At 33.4% G+C, this 19,830-nt stretch overlaps 1 pseudogene; it reads right to left on the bottom strand.

Moving 5' to 3' along the window:
* Positions 1-18,706: 18,706 nt before the first annotated feature.
* LOC100011095 (iron-sulfur cluster assembly enzyme ISCU-like) lies at positions 18,707-19,220 on the bottom strand (annotated as a pseudogene).
* Between the last annotated feature and the right edge of the window lie 610 nt (positions 19,221-19,830).

Below are 19,830 nucleotides of genomic sequence, written 5' to 3' on the forward strand. Positions count from 1 at the left end.
GAAAATGGATGCCACATGTGTATGAATGGAAGGGGAAACAAGCTCCCTTTCTCATTTCCAGTTTTCCTCCTATTTGTTCCCGATAGGCAAAGACATAAGAGATCTCAGATCTGTTTCCAGAGCACCTTAAAATAATGCCTTAATATTGCATATAGAAGAATAACTATATAATTAAAATATATCATCCAAGGAAAAATGGTGGTCCTCTGAAGCTTTCCTGCTGAACTGATTGAAAGTAGATGATTTTAAGTATTAGCATGACGCACAGATGAAAGACATGAGTCCCACCTTAAATTATAAGAAATAAAAAATTTTCCATTTTGTTTCTCCTTCTGGAATGTTAGCACTTAAAATTCGTTTAATACATTTACAACCCTACTTTCACACAAATAAGGCATGGTGTTGTTTTGATACCTTCTTGATATCTACTAAGTTCAAGACACTGTAGGGAATATAAAGAAGACATGGCCCCACTCCTCATAAAGGCTATAATTGCACTGTTCTTAAATGCTATGCTATCTAAACATCACTTTTTTGTTTTTTTTTTAGAATTTTTTTTAGAATTCAAAGTGTTAGGTATGTATATATTTGCACTTTTTATGGGTCTATAGGTATGTATTCATTTTCATGGGCAGTTAAGCAGCACAGTGGGTTGAACACTGGGCCTAGATTCAGGAAGACAGGTTCAAATCTGTTCTCAGACACTTAATAGCTGTGAGACCTTGGGCAAGACACTTAATTCTGTTTCCTTCGGGTTCCTCATTTGTAAAATGAGCTGGAGCAAGAAATAGATTTCATTTTTGAAGCACAGGACTGTTTTAGAGCTAAAGTGTTCCTAAAATGAGTCATTTAGTCGAGTTCCCTCAAATTTAGCTGGAAAAGTCAATGATGTCACTGCCTTCAGACACCTGAAGGACCAAATATTTCAAATTCCCTTGCCTATGTCTATGACATAACTGTATGTTTATGTTCAATTCTACTAGATTCCTGTAAATCTCTTTTTAAAAGAAATATAATTTCTGCTCCATAAAACATGGCAGAACTATTTATTCTGAAAAGAATGTAACATTCTTAAGGAAAGATCAAAACTTAAATCTTTCTATTGATTGTCTATTCTTCTCCCTCTCCCTCCATTTCAACTGATATTTTAGTACTAAAACTCTTAGGGTTGAGTGAAAAAAAAATGAACAGTTATAATCTAAACTAGGGAATTTCTCTGTTTAAACATGATCTTATCCTTGCTCCTATAAAGAGCAATATTCTGAAATTTAGGTTAGGTCAATTTGCAGACCCATAAAGAGTTTCAACTTGTTTATAGCCAAAGAATATTTTTATTAAGACTTTATTTCCCCTTTCTTGTTTCTGATATATATTTTGCTCATTTAAAACTTAGTAGGATCCCATAAGATGAGGGAGGAGGGAAATTAGGCATAAGAACAAGGTACAGAACAATGAAATGAATGCTGGCTCCAAATATAACCTTTAGAAATTGTGTAGTGAGGCAGATCTCATCTGTTTCAACAAAAATTAGGACAGCTTTTCAATGTCAAAATACTTTTCAGAAATAGCTAAGTCAATTAATAGACACCTTTAGCTATCAAAATATATTTCTAAAATCAAAATCACTTCTTCATAGCCATGAAAAATTAAGATTTTCATTGGAGAATCCCCCCCCCCAATATAAGTTTAGGAGTTTGAAAACAAAAGCTGATATTGTGGTTCCTAAATAAGAAAGAAAGGACTGGGGTACTTCTATATTAGTAAGCTAGTGGAGAAATCATTGGTATTTTAGAGAAGCTTAATAGCAAATAATATTCAAATACCCATAATCTGGATGAACACCAAAGGACAACAAAATCAATTATACTCAGACTAACAAATTCATATGAAGTAATTATTGCGCATTTTATTAATCAAATATCATTTAATAATTTTTCATTCCTTATTTTCTCTTTAAATTTTATTACTTAGCTTTTATCTTCCCGTTCCTTATTTCTCACAACTTGACAGCAAAATTTCAGTTGGTATACATTGCCATCTTTTTTCCTAGGTATTTATTGGGCCACACAGAAATGGTGGTATGGTGTAGTGCAAAGATAACAGAAGTGATGCTTTTAAACCCCAAATGTGGCACTTACTCTCTATGTCCTTGAACAAGTCACTTTGATTTTAGGGGACATGGTTTTCTCACTTAGGAAAAGAGGTGTTTACTAAGGTTGATTGCAGCTCAAAAATTCCAAGTAGGAAAAAATAAAGTAATATGCCTGTGTATGTGTGTGTGTTTATGCATGTATTCTCAAATATATGAGACCTATAGTTTTGGGGGAAGATGAAGTCAAGCTTTCATCATAGAATATCATATCCAGAGTGGTCTTTTTGGGGTCATTTAGCCCAAACCCATTTTTAAGATTCAAAATTGAGGACTAAATTCTAGAAGTATCTTGTTCAACGCCATAAAATTTATTAATGTTAAAACCAGGAGAAGAATAAAGGGTAACATAAATATTGTACAGAAAGTACAATCATTAGCACAAAGGGTGCTATTAAGTTAATGAAGAAATGGAAGAACAAATGAATTTAAAAGCATTTAAAGTGCCGACTATTTGAAAAACACTTGGTCAAACAATAAAAGATGCAAATGCAGATAAAAATACAGAAATCCAAGATCACAAGGAGCTCACATCCTAATGAAGCAAATGAAAGTACATAAATTTCAGCTGGAAGCCAAATGGAAAAGCATCATGATTCTTGGAATACATTGGCAAAGTAGTTGATAAACATATTATTTTGTATGTCATTTTTACTGATGAAATCACATCATATATCAGTTTCTGATATTGGATGATTTGGCAGTTAAAGCCTTTGTAGCAATAGCTTTCATTTCTCAGTCTTCAGTGGCTATAGCTCCTGAGGGTCACATGCAGAAATAGTTTCTAAACCTCATATGGTCAGCACTACCTTCTCAGATTAATATCATTGAGGACTGGGTTACAGGCAGGAAGGGGAGTTTCATCTGAAAGAGAATTTAATTTATAATAGTTGGCAGTAGTTGTCATAGTAGTAGTAATAGTAGCAGTGGCAGCAACAGCAGAAGCAATAGTAGTTTGTGGTAAAGGGTTAACTTTCAACTCTTACCTCTCCCTCAGCATGGCCCCTGGCCTCAAGTAGTCTGGTTTTCCTAACCAATGGGAATAATATTAGTCAGTCATAATATGAGGGAGAGAGAGGAAGAGAGAGAATGACAGGAAGAAGAAGGAGAAAGAAGTAGAAGAAGAAGGAGAAAGAAGAAGAAGAAGAAGAAGAAGAAGAAGAAGAAGAAGAAGAAGAAGAAGAAGAAGAAGAAGAAGAAGAAGAAGAAGAAAGAAAGAAAGAAAGAAAGAAAGAAAGAAAGAAAGAAAGAAAGAAAGAAAGAAAGAAAGAAAGAAAGAAAGAAAGAAAGAAAGAAAGAAAGAAAGAAAGAAAGAAAGAAAGAAAGAAAGAAAGAAAGAAAGAAAGAAAGAAAGAAAGAAGGAAAGAAAGAAAGAAAGAAAGAAAGAAAGAAAGAAAGAAAGAAAGAAAGAAAGAAAGAAAGAAAGAAAGAAAGAAAGAAAGAAAGAAAGAAAGAAAGAAAGAAAGAAAGAAAGAAAAAAAGAAAAAAAGAAAAAAGGAAAAGGAAAAGGAGAAGAAGAAAGAGAGAGAAAGAAAAGGAGAGGGGGAAAGGGAGAGACAGAGAGCATTTTGAGATTTAATGCAAGTATTAGAATCATAGCATTGCAGGTTTGGCTTTATCAGATAGTTTTCTGTGTTTTTGAATGCTTTTAATTTCAGTACAATTTTTACAAGGCTTTTTGATCAGCAAAGCATCCTCAGAACAACAAAAAATAAATCACTTCTCAAATCTGATTTTAAACATTTACTCATAACAAATTAGTGTTATTTTAGACAAATCATTTGAATCCATTGTTCATAGCAAATATCTTAAATTTATACAATAGGCTTTGTTCTGGTTTTTCTATTCTCTATTCATAATTAATCCTTACCTGCTTGTAAAGGGTATGCGTGTGGAAAGTTAACTCCAGATTCTAAGATTCTATGATTGTATCTAATTACATTTTCTCCTGTTGATAGTTCCCCTGGGCTACCTTATTTCACCAAAAGCTAATCTATTTCTCAGCCTCAAAAAATGTGTTTAGTTTTGATCTTTTATAACCTCAAGCCAACGCAGTGTCTTATACACAGTAGGAACTTAATAAATGCTTATTGAGTTGTTAAATTGAATGACTTAGGAAAGGAATTTAGTTTTTATCCAGGTCATTTAACAGATTGAAAAGCCAAGCTCATAAAGATGAAGTATGATCATTCACAATCTACCAAAATGGACACTGAGAAATACAAAGGCTAAACAACTTTCTGAGGGTCACAAAGATATTATATTTCCAGGACAATAATATAAATCATATCTTCTGGCATTATGACCAATGTTCTTTAAACTGTATCACAATGCTTCATAACGTGCTTTATAACTTTTACTTTTTATATAAACATAACTCCTTTTATCTTGGAATATTTTTAAAAATATTTTGATAGTTTAATGTCCTTCCTTTATTACTAATAGAGATAGTTGTGGTGCTTGATCCATTAGATATTTTATAGTGAATAGATTTGATCTATCACAAACCATGAATTTATTATTAAACTGCTATTTCAATTGTGTTAAAAAAATATTTTAAATCCAGTAAGGTGAGATTAAACAACACGTTTTTCTCTCTCCTCCATCTATTACTTCTTAGTTAACCTTATAAATGTGAGAGAGTCCTTGTAAATAAGTTGAAGTAGTAATTAATTATTCAATACTTTTTGCAATTTTGGGGAACAATTTTTAAAAAAATTTTAATGCAAATATTCCTTCCTTTTTTGTCTTTCTGTAAAAAAATTAAATTTATAGGAAAAAGCTAAGGAAACATAAAAAGGATTGTGAAAAGAATGTGAAACTAAATGTGTGTCATTGTTATAAAACACTTAATAGGAATTTTCAGCTGAGAGTATCATAATACCTCCTACTTCATATTTTGTCATGACAAGGACAATAATATACCTTAAAAATGTATAGAATTTATCATTCTAAGGGTCTTTTATCCAAAGCGCTTAATTTAATTTAACTAGTTTTCACTGCAGTTTGAACTCATATATCTCTCTAAATCAGCCATATCATCTGAGCCTGCTGTGGAGAGAACCATTATTGCTTCGCAGAAGAAAACTCACCACGTGCAAATAAACTTGAACTTTGATAGAGAGCTTTAATCAGTTACTTGCATCCCTAAAAACAATACCCCTTAGGCACCAATAATCTGCACATACTTATTAGTCAGTGGTTAGTCTAATCTTCTAATTTCATACTTTATCTGTTTCAGTGATTCTGAACCCAGTGTTGTGCTAGTGCAAACATCACTACTCTTTCCCCACTGCCTAATTTTATTCCCACCTACCTTCAGCCCAACCTCAATTCAGGTTTACACATCCACTATTAGAATGCTTATTCAATAGTTTATTTTTAACTTCCTTTCTTCTTAAAACTTTTTTCTTATTTCTTTCATTTTTGGTTTCTCAGTAAGACCTTCCTTCATCCTCATTATGTGGTAGGTTTGATTACCCTTTCAAGAGCTGGTCGCACTTTCACTCATATCTCCAACTCATAGGTTTTGATGAGGAAGTTGGAATATTCCTCCCTCCTCCTTGACACTTGAAGACTTCATTTTACCACATCACTCAGTAACCTTTCCTCAATCTAAATTTACCACCCAATAAAGTCTGGTAGTCATTTTCTACGGAATTATCTTTCATTTCTCAATGTGTTTCATGCTTACCTGATGGAACTTCTCTCCCAACTCTTGCCCTCATCTATGAAACCTTAACTATGTTCTGAGATTTCCTTAAATAGTCTACCTTTTCATTTTTACAATCTGCTCAATTGACTTACTCTTTCAATCTACCCCAGATTATTACCCTCTCACTGTTACTATTATCTCCATAATTATATTATTTCTATGTTCGATAATTCCAAAATTTATTTTATATTTTTGTAGACTAGTCTCCTTCTGTTGTCCAGGCTCAAAGTACAAGGTCTACTGAGTTGTAGTAGTAGTAGTAGTAGTAGTAGTAGTAGTAGTAGTAGTAGTAGTAGTAGTAGTAAGTATTCTTTACTCACTGGTCTTATCACACAATTGATAAGCAAAAAACTATGAAGTTCTGCTAGAGATTTTTTCCCCTTTAGTTTGACTCTTTTTCTGGGCATTAGATTGGCTTTGCCTCCTGCTGTATCTCAGTACCCTGACCAGTTTCTGTGCCAGTCTCTGTCTCATCATCTACCTGTCCAGCGTAATTATATCTTCAACTTCTTTTCTGATAGGCAAATGATATGATCCAAAAAAAAGCTAGTGGGATATTAAGGTTGAGATTAGCTGGTACTTAAAATTACTTTGTCTGATTCTCACAATTATCTTCAGGTCCTTTGGTAGGTGTTTAGACTTGGCTTTCTTCCCTCTCCATTTTTGAAACTTTTTGCCAGAATTTCTACCAGTATCCTTTGCCTCATCTCTTACCATATTTGTATTGTTTCCACAACTACATTATCTAGTGGAGACTTCTCTGTTTATTCTCTTTTCTACCCTCTGCTGAACATTGTTTTTCTTTAGAAATTCTATACTAATCTTTCACCATTCCTAATCATTATACTTTTATAACACTAGATAATTATTGATTTTCTCTAGGATGGATAGATGGATTTCTCTACAGCATTTAAGATCTTTACCTTTATTAGAATATGTAATTTTAAGTTAAACCTATAAATATATGATATCTTTGAAAATTGAGTAAATAACACTCAAGATTTTATTAATTTCTTTTCTTTGTTAATGAATTAATGAATAAACATTTAAATGCACTCTATTAAGCATGGAAAATCTTAAATGTCAGGTAAAGAACAAAAATGGTTATAAAGTGGGGAAAATTTTTAAACTATTATATTTAACATTCAGTAACTGTTCATTCAAAAACAATAACCACTACCCCAAAAGTAACAACAATTCAACATCACATCTGTCCTATAAGATCTACTTCCAATGGACATTTTTCCTCTCTAGAGCTGTTGCCTGAGATGTAGAAACTGATGTGGATTGCTCTTCCTAATAAAATGAATTTTTAGAAAAGGGAATTTATTTGATACAAATTCTTAAATTACTTAATAGTATGCTGTTTGTATAATTGCTGAACAAAGCAGCCCTTGAAATTTTTTTTTAGTATCTCCAATATATTTTAGTGATAAACATGTTGATTTTCTCAAGTATGCCCAATAATTCCACACACCCCTCATATTGATCTCCTAATGTAGACTCAAAGACATTTGCTTCAACTTTGGGTCTCCAGGGTATACTTCCTGCCTTTCTTTTTCTCTCTTTGTTTGTCATCTTTCATACTCTTTTTGCCATGCCTCACATATTCCATCATCTCCCATGTGTCTCTTGATGTAAGAACAGAGTCTAAATAGAAAAGAAAGCATGAAAAAATACACCAGTCCACAGATTTCAGAGATTATTTTCTCATTTCTTGATGTAGCCTTTTAGAGAATAACATGTGAATACAAAACTGACTTCAATACCATATATTTAATGTGTGGAAACATGGATGTACCCAATAGAAAAAATGAAGTATATGGAAAAAATAATCATTGTTATATGGCCTTATTTGTCCTCCATAACATAAAGCAGATAACTAAGTTAGGAAACATTTTAATTTTTGATCATAAAAACATCTTTCTTCATTTTTTCCCATAAAGCCAAAATCAGCTGACTGTCAAATTTGAACAATCAAAATCCATTACTATAAAGTTCAATAAAGAGAAAATATTTAAAATAAAAGACAAAAGTCAAATTTCACTCTGTTCAAAAACAGTTTAAGCTATTTATATTTTTCATGTTTATCAGACACACTGACCATTATACTTTCAAAATTGCTCTTTTCTTTTGAACCAGTTATAGTTATTGTCAATGCTCAAGTTCACTGATATTTTCTTCTCTCAAACCCTGACCTCCTTGCCATATAGACTTGTTATTTTTTCCTTTCCTAAGGAATGATGAACTTTCTATAGAAAAGTGTCTGTATATTTGTACATGTGAGTTCATATCAGGGTTCCAGTTGTGCATCTCACAAGATGCCAGTGGTATTAAGTTGTTTTTGTCCCTCTGTTAAAGGATCCTGACCAGCCAACAGCTGAAGCTCCAACTTATTTGGAAGTGAATGTCTCATTCATTTAGTGGCAGTGGTATCACTGTCTGAAGGCTGATGAATGAATAATGTGTGTTAATTATCAATAACAATGATGATATGAAAATATTGTTCCTGATAAATAACACGTTGGTCAAAAAAGCTTAATTTTCTATTTTTTAATAGTTTACTGAGGAAATGATGCTTAGACTAGATAGAAATCCTTTCCAACCACTCAGAGCAATGAAAATCTATAGTCTAAAAGAGTGTGTTCCATTCATTTTTCTCCTTCCTTTCTACCTTCTCCTTCTTCCCATTAGTGGGAAAATAAGACAACTTTAAATCCAAAGAATAGGGATGAGAGGAAGTATGAAAGTTTCCTAGGAGAAGTTACTCTGTTTACTATTTGGCTGATCTCAGAGAGAAAACATTGGCTCCTATTCCCAACTGCAATAGCATCATAATGACATTCCTTATCCCTCTGATCTTTTGGTTTATGCTTCTCTAACCTTCTAGTGGATAAAAAAAACTCAATCTGGATCCATAGATAATTGGCAAATGGCAAAAGGGAGACTCAATTAGCTCAGATTATTAACACAGACATGCTACATCTGTTCATGGCTGAGTCTGTTTGTCCAGAAATATCTATCACATGAATGATGAAAATCAAGTGCTGGCAGATGTGCATCTCTCCCCATATGACCCTCCCCTCCTTTCTGTCATGTATTTTTTAAGTGTTAGGTCTGAATTAAGGTTATTTTCCCCCTTTTTTCAAAACAATTCAAAGTCAGGATTTCTCACACTTGGAGAATATCTCAGAAAAAAAGACATCTGTACATGTTTATTTCTATTCCCCTCCTTGTATTTCACTTGATCTGTGCTATAGTGATGTAGGAATGAGAAACAATCTGTATTCTTGCCACCTCCTTATAGCCCTGAAGAAAAACCTGCTGGGATTGGCTGCAGATGGTTTTATTACAGAAGGAGAATGTGCCCCCTCTCAGTTGCTTTTTCTGTATGCATGATCAAGCAACAGTCAATGGTTTCATGTGCCTCATTAGCTGTGGCGACAGGAAGAAGTATGATTCTCCCAAAATACCTGCCCTTCCTCCAAGATGAGGCCAAAGTGGTGAAAAGGAGTCATTGAGAAATGGAATCAACGTGAGTGTGTTTTCATAGTGATTCATCCACATTTTTCAAAAATTGCTAGGTAAAAATCAAGTTTGCTCATAGTCTTTTAAAATCCATTTCGAAATTGGATTTGAAACAAATAGATTCTTTCCTTTAGAATTAACAGAACAAGGTCTAATGTTGACTAATATTGACTGATACAACATAAATTTCCAGAAATAGTCAACAAGGTAAGTTAAATACTATAGAATTATTACCTTATTTTTAAATCATTCTTTCTATTCAAATTCTGCTATAAATACTTAGAAATGAAAAGGTTGGTGCCCTTTAAAAGAACTAAATGAACCCCAAAACTCCTGGTTTATGATAAGTTTAAATCTTTTCAGAATTTTGATGATAAAGAGCCATTTATTTGGATAGAAGGTAAAGGGAAAGAGAAGGCTTTAGTGAAAGAAAACAATAGCTGTCTCGATTTTTTGTTGATGAGAGAAAAGAGTCACAAAGAAAGGAAAACAGAGCTTGACATGATGTTCCTTGGAAACCTTTTACATTCCATAACAAGCTGTCTCACTCCCTTATTCCTGATTAAGATAAAAAACCTTCCCTGTAGCCAGAGACTTTAAGCACCCTCAGGCTAACAGAATTCAGACAATAAAGGCAGTTTATGGCAATTGGAGGAATTTTATAATTAGTGTGACTGGAAGTTCAGCTGGTGAGAAAAAATATATATGATATAAGGAGAATATGAACCATCCATTATGAGTAAAATAAAAGTTTTCTTAAGAAGAGAAAAGAAAGGTGGCATAATTAACTGAAAGTATTTGTTTATAATTCTTTAAAACATTGTTTCATAATTCTTATTAATATGTGTCCGCTTATTACAGCAAATAATTGAAGGAAATAATTGAAGGAGTCACAATGTTACCTTTATTATGGTATTTTTATAGAAGAAAGTTAGGTTTGCACAGCTGATATATACTAGGCTTCAGAATTAGAAAGAACAGGATAGTAGAACCTATATTATTAGGAGACAGACAGACAGACAGACAGAGACAGAGAGACAGAGAGAGACGGGGGTGGGGGGAGAGGGAGGGAGGAAGGGAAAGCATAGATTGTAAAATGTCAGAAAGTTAATATTAAACTTTTATATTGATGTGGAATCTTGGGAAAATTAAAATTTTGTTATTAAAAAGGAAAGAACAGAAAATAAATTTTACTCTCTTATACACTAACTGTTAACCTCTCAGGGCTCCAAACAATTCTAAGATAATAAGTAGCAGAAAAGGTATATTATTATGGAGGATTTCTCATTGGGAACTCACTATATCAGTGAAATCCCAGGTCTTACATATTAATATTGTCACATGTGTGTTGTTACAAATAAAAATTAATAAAAAATAAAATTCAAAAAATAAAAACAAATAGAAATTACTCCGGAGGCTCAGTACCAGATATATAAGCATTTATTAGTAAAGAGAGAGAGAGAGCTTGATAGAGAGAGAGAGGGGTCTCAGTCTTTCTAATTGAAGGTAAGATCAGGTTCCAGCTTTCAGCCCAGCTTGGTCCCCTCTTTGCTTCACTGCCACTTGCCAAGCACCAGCTCAGGGAGTCAGTCTGTTCAAGAGCAGAAGTAAAAAGAGCACTCTTGTTCCGGCATTCACATTTTAAACCCAATTAGCTCCTCCCTCCATAGCTATATTGCACATGGACTCCTGACACCAGGGAACATCAGGTGTATATATAGGTAAGTGCTTATATGTATATAAAAAAGCTATATCTATATCTCCTAGAAACAAAAAATTGAGACACAGAAGCTGAGAAAGAGATAAAAAGACAGAGAGTATGCATACAAACATATACACACTATATATATACATTATGAAGGTATATAATTTACTATTTTATTCTACAGCATTCAATTGTCAATATCCAAGCAGCTTCTCCAGATGTTGTGCTACATGAATGTCAGTTGGTATCATAATTATTGTTATTGCTGTTAAGGAGGAATAATGTCTACTAGTGGAAAAACAACCATCAAATCCAGGAAGATCTAAGTTCAAGTTCTTCTGACATCTGCAGACTATGTGAGGCCTTCTAAAAGATGGAGCTTCATCACTTGGAGTTCCCATACCAATGAAATCATGAGTCTATTTCTTTGCTTTTGTTTTCTGTTTTATTTTGTTTGTTTCTCTGTTAACAAAACAAAACAAAACAAAAAAAAGAAAAAACAATAACAAGCAACCAAATGGTAACTACTAAATTTTTAAACAACTGTCCTAGAACAAAATATTTATGTCCTATAACTGTGTTGGGGAAGGTGTGGCATGTGTGCCCCGAAAGCACAGAGGGGGCTTCACTGTTCCCCTTCTCCTCAGTGCCCAACTATATTTTTACAAGCCCTGCCCCTCTGTCCAGTCACCCAATGAAAGCACTTCTTCCCTCCTCTGTCTCTGGTAATGTAGGCAGGACTCACAGACAGCTTGAAGTTGCAGTTTGGGCACACGATCTTAAAAAGGTTCACCAATGCTGTCCTATAGGATCTATAATAGAAATTTAAGTCTAATATGTAATGGAAAAATGTGTCCCAATACTAAAATTTTTCAGTAGAGATTAGGATGTATGGTTTCTCATACTAGAGTTATGGAGGGCCCTTTGATCTGAATATCTCACTTGACATTCATTATCAGAGAGAAATATTTTCTGAAAACTATTTGTTTCTTCTATAAAAGTGAAGAATCTTTGCATAAAAAAGTATTTGAAAGGATTTAGTGGACGGGACTTATGCTATATTAACCTACTCACACAGCATTCTTCCATTATCAGTGCAGCTTTCTGAAGAAACTCCCCTACCAAGAAAGAATATTTATCATTGTAATTTAATGAATTAAGTTTCTAATATCTATCTTGTGAATCTGTGGACTCCTTATTGAAAAATAAAGGACCAATATTTCCTAGGATCTGATGATCTCCAATTATTTTGGTAAAAATTAGTAGAACCACAAACTTTGGGCAGCAAAGATGTGTGTGTAGAGTGATAATAGCTTCTATATCTAATTTCAATTTGTTCAGTTCTCCTACGAGAGTACTAATGTCCCAGTTTTGTTACATTCTTTCCAACATTCATCATTTTTCCTTTTTTTAATATGAGTCAGTTTGAAAGGTACAAGGTGGTACATCAGAGTTATTTTGATTTTCATTTCTCCAATTAAGAGTTATTTGGGGCGTTTTGATATGACTAAACTGTCTTGATTTCTTCATTTGAGAATTGCCTCTTCATATCATTTGACCTTTTGTCAATTGGGGAAGGCTTTGTATTATTATAAATGAGACTCCATTTTCTATATATTTGAGAAATGAGGCCTTTGTCAGAAGTACTCATTATAATATTTACCAGTTTATTTCCCTTCTTAGTTGAAATGATTTTGTTTATGTATACCTTTTAAATTTAATGTAGTCAAAGTTATATATTTTATATCTTGTATTTGTCTCTTGTCTTTTTTTAATAAAAATCTTCCCTTATCCATAGAATATATGGCAAAACTATTCCATATTACAATAATTTATTTTTTGTAACACTTAATTTCTAAAGCATGTATCCATTTCCTATGACTTTACCTTAGAATATGGTTTGAATTGTTGGTTTGTACCTAGGTTTTGCCATATAACTTTTCACTTTTTTTCAGCAATTTTTTTCAAGTAAGATTTATTTCTCCAAAAGCTCAGATCCGTTGATTCTGAGTCTTTCCTGTAAGGAAGCCTTTGGGGGTCTTTACAAGTATATTATTATCCAGACTACTTCCACCCTTTAAATTCTAATTGGTTATCTGATCAGAAAATAACAAATTCTAAGCACAATTCTCAAAACATGCCACAAAATTCTGAATCATTATGATTTCATTTTTATTTCATACCTACAGACTTCTTGGCTTCTCTAGATGCTAGGTGAGTTGACAAACCATGAATGAAAGCCAGGCTTGGCAGCACTCTTTTGGATAACAGAAACTAGCTTCAGAATATAAAAATCAAGTAATATTTTTTTTTAGCTTTGAAAAGGAGAACAATAAAAAGGAAGATAAAAGTTGGAGGGGTGGAAGAATTAATGTGTCAGAGGATATTTAGTCAACAATTTACGTGATGCGAACATAGATTTAGAGTTTTAAAGGGTTCCAGAGGGCATGCATTATCATTTTATCATTTTGGATGAGTAAAATATAACTGAGAAAGTAGAAGTGACTCTTCATATGTCGCAAAGATAACAGAGCTATGATTTGAACCTCTGGGGAAACTATCCCATTTTTTGTTTCTTAACCCTCCCCAAGTCATAGCTTATTATATGTCTGAATATTCACACACACAAGTATACACAGAATCAAAAGATGACTTTATTTCCTACTTTACTGAAAAAATGAAGTCTACCTTTGAGAGGAAAACTCTACTTCATTCCTCTATATATTTACCCCCATTTTCATTCCTACTTTTCATGAATTTTAATCCATACCAACAACATAGCATGGCAGAGTGTTATGATATCTCCTTTTCAGTGCTATTCCTTTTGTCTCTGGTCCTAATTTCACTCATTTCCTCTTTCTTGTTGACTCTATTTTATTATGTCATTTCTCTTGGATATCCAGTCTCCCCACTTATTTCCCAAAGATCTCTTCCTCTAGAACTTCAAGAAAAGTGCTCAAATATTCCCTGACCCTCCTTTATGTGACAAGGAAATCACTTTAAAAGACTGATATATATTAATTTAAGGTCGCCAAGGAATTCAGCTATGTAATTCCTAAATGAAAACTCAAATCAGCAGTCAATCTTTATGGAGTTTAATTACAATAGGAGTAAGAAAGGAATTAGAGATAGAGAGAGAGAAAAAGGGAGAGAAGGGAATAGGACTTAAATACCCCTTCTGTTTAGGCTGGGCCAAAAGGCCCAAGCCCTTAGATAGCTGGGGCAAAGAAAAGAGATCAGTCCCTATTACTCAGGTGACCAAAATGGAGAAACAGTCCCTGAGGCCCCCACCTTCAGCTTCCTTCAGAGCAAGCTTCTCAGAGCACACTCCAACCACTCAGACAAACTCTTCCACCACCACCTCAAGTCTTCAGACCCCCCTATCCTTAAGGAAACCATCCAAGTTCCCTCCCCTCAGTCCTCACATCTACCAATCACCTGTCCATCAATTTCCCAGTGCCAATGGAGGCTCTAGCTTAACCCAGGACCGCCCAGAGGTCTTCTGGCTTTGCACATGTCTGTTGAAGGTCATATTTTCAAATAATTAAATCTTTGATCCTTTGCTACAGCCATTTCTAAATCCTGTTAACCTGAGTAGGGTAGAGATTGAAATACTTAAATTTTGATCTAGGCTGAAGCCCTTACTCAATCCTGTTAGGACTGAATAGGGTGGAGATTGATTCCAAGTATCTCCATTGTATCAATTCTAAAATCAATCATGACTCAAAGAAATTCCTGTTCTATGCTTAAGCATAGGTCAAAGTCCTTTCCATTGTTCAGCAAAAGGTTTCTGTCCTAAAGTAATCTTAAGAAGGGAGGAGAAGGAACCTCCCATGCCAATGGGGTTCACATTCCAATAGTCAAGACCCACTATCAATAGGAAATTTTTCAAGTATGAAATTTCCCAATGGTGAAATTTCCAACATTTATAAGTCTAAGAAATTTTGAGGTTTACATTTACCCATAAAATTCTGACACACCTCTCTAAGTTAGTTTCTACTAATCTTTGAGAAAGTGAAGAGTCTATAATCACCTCTTTAGCTTCCTTACTACAAACTGATCAGCCTCTGGAAATTTAATTTCTATTACACAACCATTCTATCTAAAAATTATCACAAGTCAAATTAAATCTTCCTCTGATTTTCAAATACTGCTATATTCATTTTAATCAAATGGCAAAGAGAAGTTCCCCTTTCCACAAATTAGTTATTTAGATATAGATAAAGATGATCTTCATACTCCACCTTATTATTTATAGAATCAGTTTATTACCAAGATGGAAGTAAATCCTAAAGTAGTTATCTAGTCATGAATTCTCTCTATAACTATATATAACTATAACTATTAGGTGGTTATACTATCATCTGTTTTTTGAAAAACATTTGATTTTATTTTTGTACAGTTCAAATCCTTAGGAAGATTTTCATCTGGAACAGATGAAAGAAAGCACCCTTCTTACCTCCACGTAGCTTATTATTTACTATATAATTAAAAGATTTTGAAGAAAACAATAGATGTAAAAAAGACCATATAATTTTTTAAAAGAACATGACATATATAGTAATAATATGTGCATATTTAGATGAGTTGTTATTGAATAAAAGATAAATAATTTGCTCATATTAATTTAGTCCTTTAAAATGCTCTGTTAATATAATTACATTTGATTTCCATATATATTCTTTAAATATTCAGACACATGCATACAGAGTCAATAGGTGACTTTATTTCCTATTTAATTTTCTGAAAATTAAATTTCTTCATAATGAAGTATTCTATGCAAAATAATAATATTAATTCATAATATTTTATTATTCTAAATTCTAAAGCAGCCAATGAGCTATAATGGCAAAGGGATCACTGAATCATTGATATTAGAGTTCTAAACAAGTAAAATTCCCAATTTAGAGAAACAGAGCAAACTGGATGAAATATTTGAGAGGGTGTTATACTGTTGGAACATTATCTTTAATAAAGTTATCTGATTTGAGAAATTTTGCAACATAGTGAATAAAGGGTCAGGCCAATAATCAAAAAGTCTTGGACTGAAGTCCTGCCTCTGATTGACATTAGCTATATGGCTATTGATTAAGATATATAGTCTCTCAGTGTCTAGGAAATTTTGAGTAAAATTTGAGTGAGGTATAGTAGAAAGAATACTAGCTTTAAAATCAGATTAATTCAGATTAGATCTTTTTTTCTCTCACTTATTTGTGTGACTTTAGGCAAGTTACACCTTAGTCTCAATTTTGTTCTCCACCAAATGAGGGAGGGTTGGACTAGAACTTTCTAAATCTATCATCCTATGAGCTGCTGATCTTCTTGAATGGAGTTTCCAAATCAGTTGATCCTCACCCTGAAGAAATCAGTGATCTAGCCCATTAGTCCCTGAATTAGCTCCTCAGATCATTCATCACAACAAAGCAAAGCAAACCAGAACAAAGTAAAACCACTGTTATCCTCTATTGGACAGAAGTGCTTTTTCTAGTTACACTTTCACTTCTGCATTCATTTCATTCCTTTGCTTCTTTAATTTCATTTCTTAAACTTGGTTCTTTGATCACATGATTATTTAAACTTCTCTATTAACTCTATAAAGAACAATATTCACATGCTTTTTTAAAAAGCATATAGAATTGCCATAGCTTAATGCCTTTTTAAACTATAACATAATATAGGTTAACATATTCCTAGAAATAAAACACAGAGAAAAAAATAAGAAAAACAAGTTATGTTAACCTTCCTAATCTATATAGTCTTTACTCCATGGTGTTTTTTTTTTTAAATTCTTGGATATAGTACATTAATTGCTCATATCTGATTTGACTTTTTTAGTTTACTATTTAGGGAGCAGGGTATTTGTTCCATAGGAACTGTAGTTAGGAAGACAAAAATTTAAATCCAGACTCAAACACTTGCTGCCTGTGTGACTCTGAGCAATCCACTTAACCTCTCTCTGCTTCATTTTATGCAATTCTAAAATGGTAATTTTTTAAAAGTCTTTCATCTTGCAGGGATATGGAGAATATTAAATAAGATATATTAAAATACTTAGGACAAAGCTTGATACATAGTAGGTACTGTATAAATGTGTTTTTTTTTCCCTTTCTCTTCCTCTATTATTTAGAAAGTGAGGAAGTACTTCATGTGCATTGATATTTGGTTGTATCTTTCAAATATGTGAGCCTTTAGGCAACAATTGATATTTTATGGCACCCACTTTATCCTGTATCTCACTGAATCATTAAAATGAAATGCACCAGATGGAACACTTGCTTGGTTTTATTGGTATATTTTTCTCCTATTTTTTTGTTAGTTAAGCATCAAAAATTTTGGGACCAACATTCTATGAAAGCATCAAAAATTAAGACTCATAAAGATATAAAATGTGGTCCTTTCCCTAGAGAAAACATGTCATGATCCAAAACTCTTAACCAGTATTTATATTCTGTAGAATTTTGGATAAATTTCATGTAGAATAAGAACATCCATTATGTAAAATGTCTTCTCTTTCACTTTTTATTTTGAGGGTTCTCCCATTGTTACTACTCAATTGTAAATACTCAGTGATAAGTATTAAGATTCTCTCTTTCCTTTTATCTCTTTCACACACACAAATACATACACACATACTATGAACAAACAATTGTGACTTTTTGAATAGTAGGTAGTGACATATAAATCACTGTTTATGGGCAAACATAGGTGAGAAATAGAAATTAATTGATGAATACTTAAGATTTTATTGGATTACATTTCTTCGAAAAGCCTACTATTGTTGAAAATGTGCAATTTAATCATTTAAATAGACATTATGTTTCATATATAGCATGCAAAGTCCCAATTTCTTGTGGCAAAGGAGGAAGGTACCCTATATTCTTGATCATCTGGAGATCAGAACCATTTTCACAGCTTTGCTTAAGCCCCCATCAATGGAAGTTTTTTTTTTCTAGTAAGTGAGAAAATTAAAAAACATTTTTTTTATTTAGCTTTAACAAAAGCATTTAGTGAAATCGCATATTGAAAGTAGCATCAGACCAGACTTCCCTTAAAATTTTGAATCTGATTTTTATATAAATATATACAATTCTAATTTATTTTTTTGATGGATGAATTCTTATAGAAGTTTTATTATGTCATATATATGTATATATAGATATATAAGATCTGCTTTATGTACAGTAATTGGTTCTCTGAAATATTTATACCAAGGCAATCTCTAACAATAACTTTTTTCCCCACACCCGACTCAGGTGAAATTAAGTGCTACTCAATGAAATTCGCCCTTCGGATGAAAGGCATGTTGGGGTTCCATCATTTGTTTGCATTTTGGGAACAGACAAGGCAATACAGTTCACACAGTTCACAATACACAACAGGCCTTGAGGGGGTTACTGGTGCAGAAATAAGCCAGAAGATGGAACACAAGCTGTGCCTTTCCTGGATATTCAATGAGAGCTGCTATGAGAACAGGAGGACGTTATGCGTGATTATTACATAGATCTTTTATTGGGGTATAGGAGCCACCTAACCTTTGAGGTGAGATGGAATGCGCTGGAAAGGAAGACTGGATGGCATTGCCAGCCCATGAGGCACAGTCGAGCCTGGAGGGAACGAGTGGTCACTTCTCCTCAGGCTCCTCTTTTTTAGGGGGACCCTGCTTCAGCTTGTAGTCCGCCAGGGCTGCCTTGATTGCATCTTCAGCAAGCATAGAGCAATGAAGCTTAACAGGAGGGAGGCACAACTCCTTGGCAATGTCAGTATTTTTGATCGTTAAGGCTTCTTCAACCGTTTTCCCTTTAACCCACTCAGTAGCCAGGGAACTCGAAGCAATGGCAGAGCCACAGCCAAATGTCTTGAATCTGGCATCCACAATCTTTCCTTTTTCATCCACTTGGATCTGTAATTTCATAACATCCCCACAAGCTGGTGCTCCAACCAATTCAGTGCCAACATTCTTAGATGTCTTGTCAAGGGACCCTACATTTCTGGGATTTTCATAATGATCAACTACCTTCTTGTGGTACAGTTGGGTGGGGGCTGAGCTGCAGAGTGCCCAGGCATATCGCGGAGGCTGCCCGCCTCAACCCCACTGCTCCTGCATTCCCAGCTGAAGCTGCCATGTTGTGTCTGAAGGCAGAGTCGACGGGCCGCAGATCTACAATTCTAATTACAATTCTAATTTAGAAGAGATTATAGATTACAAGTGAATTTATATATTTTGCAAAATCATATGCCCAAGATGTTTTTAAGCATGATTGTAAATGCAAAGAACATATATGTCTAATTCAACTTCATAGATAATCAACTTGTTATGCATAATTGCGGATGTCTTCTGGTTGTAAAATTATGCTATTCTTTATTTATCTGTCCAACCAGTTCTTGCACTTCATTGATAGGTTCTGGGCATTACTTCTTTACTCCAATTAGGTTTCAGCTATCCAACTAATTTCTGTGTCACCTTAAATTCTGCCTATCATTTACTGGTAATTGTGAAATTAGTAGTTAATTAAACATTTAGCCCAGTTCATTTAGCCAATTCATATGTAGTATATTTTTGCAGTTGGTAAATATTAGAAGATACCAGATTATAGTTATCATAATACTCTCTCATTTTTCTAGCTCCTGATTGAACTTTTATCTAACTTAATGATCAAAATTATATTTTATTTATTCCATTGTGGAGAGTATAGTCCCCAAATCTACTGTGATAGTTATAAGTATATATAAGTA

This window comes from Monodelphis domestica, chromosome 8, assembly GCF_027887165.1.
Source record: "Monodelphis domestica isolate mMonDom1 chromosome 8, mMonDom1.pri, whole genome shotgun sequence".
In the NCBI taxonomy this organism is placed as follows: domain Eukaryota; kingdom Metazoa; phylum Chordata; class Mammalia; order Didelphimorphia; family Didelphidae; genus Monodelphis; species Monodelphis domestica.